Source organism: Schistocerca piceifrons, unplaced genomic scaffold (genome assembly GCF_021461385.2).
Source record: "Schistocerca piceifrons isolate TAMUIC-IGC-003096 unplaced genomic scaffold, iqSchPice1.1 HiC_scaffold_28, whole genome shotgun sequence".
In the NCBI taxonomy this organism is placed as follows: Eukaryota; Metazoa; Arthropoda; class Insecta; order Orthoptera; family Acrididae; genus Schistocerca; species Schistocerca piceifrons.
The window spans coordinates 45001-47500 of NW_025728493.1; positions in this window are offsets into that span (position 1 = coordinate 45001).

Genomic DNA, 2500 nt, shown 5'->3' on the forward strand with positions numbered 1-2500 from the left:
ATAGTACCTCCTGTCACAGCGCACAAACAATGACATGAGTCAAAGACACAGGTCTCACACAAGCATAGAATTGGAGCGCCGCCTCTAATAAGCCAAAGGTGCATCCTGACGTGACAAATCTGATCATGTCACAAGCATTCACTTACTATAATCACTATCAACGAACCTGCCGCCCCCGCCCCCCCCCCCCTACACCTTTCCGTACAACAACGTGTAACCTAACCTAACCTAACCTAACCTATGTTGTACCTTAACCTAACCTATGTTGTACCTTAACCTAACCTATGTTGTACCTTAACCTAACCTATGTTGTACCTTAACCTAACCTATGTTGTACCTTAACCTAACCTATGTTGTACCTTAACCTAACCTATGTTGTACCTTAACCTAACCTATGTTGTACCTTAACCTAACCCATGTTGTACCTTAACCTAACCCATGTTGTACCTTAACCTAACCCATGTTGTACCTTAACCTAACCCATGTTGTACCTTAACCTAACCCATGTTGTACCTCAACCTAACCCATGTTGTGCCTCAACCTAACCCATGTTGTGCCTCAACCTAACCCATGTTGTGCCTCAACCTAACCCATGTTGTGCCTTAACCTAACCCATGTTGTGCCTCAACCTAACCCATGTTGTGCCTTAACCTAACCCATGTTGTGCCTTAACCTAACCCATGTTGTGCCTTAACCTAACCCATGTTGTGCCTTAACCTAACCCATGTTGTGCCTTAACCTAACCCATGTTGTGCCTTAACCTAACCCATGTTGTGCCTTAACCTAACCCATGTTGTGCCTTAACCTAACCCATGTTGTCGCCTTAACGTAACCCACGTTGTCGCCTAAACCTGCTCTGTAATTGTTATACGACTCGTTCAATTACTGTAGTGTTGCCCACCCGCAACCCTCGCAATATAGTTCGCTACTCGCACTGCCCGCACCCCTGTGTATCGCTTCATGTTAAACACCTTGCAAGTCTTGCTCACTTTCCACATGCTCCTGCTGTACACTGTAATGTGGATGGCAGCAGGACGTACATGCCGCCCCTCCCCACGTCCCCACCTTGCCCCCTGCCTTCGCAAGCTGGTTGGTGAGAAGTTTGCATGTTCAATGCCCTTCGCATGCGACGTACTCAGGCTACGTTGTGGTGCGGCCTGTGTCAACTGTCCGCTGATGTCGTACGCGTGAACCACAATCTGTACTGCACATTCGTCCTTATGTACTGAATGATACATCGTGGCACATGTGTGACCGCACAACGACTGCGCCCAAAAACGGCGGACCATACAGTGCAAATATTGTGCACGCAGCTACGTGTCGTCTCCCTATGAGAGCTGGATTGCAGTGTGGTACGCCATAGAGACGTGTGGGAGGAACGGACGCCGTGGATGGCGATCAGCATGAGCTGTCTGTTGATGTATTCGGACCTAGTCGTCTCTCCTCACACACCGTGATGGCATGGTGCACCGCGTTCCATATCTGCGACATGCTACAGAGGCCGGTTGACAGTCGTTCGAGCAATGGACATCGCATACGTACGGGGGCCACCTTCCACGTATTGTCTAGGCGTGCACATTTTGTTGCGTGTATGTGGGCAGACGTAGTGTGGCGTGACACCTGACACAGGCATGCAATAATCGTTGAAGTTGCAAATGGCGATGGACGCCTGCGTTTTCTGGTGAAGTTACGCAAATGAACAAATGGTAACCTGTTGTGGTGCGGTTGTTCTCGCTAGGGGTGAATCGGTGATGGCGACGATAGGTTGAGGTACTAACCGGTTGTTCCAGCGATACCCACCATGCCGACGAAACTGAACGGCATCTGGGTGTGAAGCGATACGCGGCGGTGGCTGGGTGGGACCGTCCCCGGCCGGTGAGGGGGCGCCTCCCGGCGTGCTGGCCGCGCGGTGCGTGGGCGCACGCGCTACAGCCGGCTGGTGGGGGCGGCCAGTGGCAGGCGCGCCGGCCGACGGACGCGGCAGGCGTCGCAGCTGCGCGCCGGCGCACCCTGCGCGCGGCGCCGTGCGGCCAAAGTAGGTCCTCGCGGGCCCGGTGCGAAGCGCGGTGGACATCTTCAGTGTGCTGGTCCGATTGAGGACTGTGTGCGTTGAGGATGCGCCGCCGCCCGGCGCTCGGCGCCGCGACGCCGTCTGCTGCTCGGTCGCCCCAGCGGTTCTCGCTGGTGGTTTGTATCGCAGCTGTGCGGATGTGTTGGCGCGTGCGCTGTGCTGGGAGAGTTCGCTTCGGCACCCAAGTGGGGCTTTTGTCCTTCTGTGGCGCTGGCGTTGGAGCTGCCGGTCACCGTAGGTGGCGCGTGTTGTCTCCCGCCGGCAATGCCACGACAGCACGCTCCCGGGCCTCTGTCGGCAGCGGCAAGCTCAGTTGGGAGCACGGGTGGTCGCACCGAAAGCGTCTACTCGCCTAACTCCGGGCGATTGCGCCTCTCTCGAACCCGACCAAGTACTTGGGACGGCGCTGCGCGCCGCCGGGACCTGAGA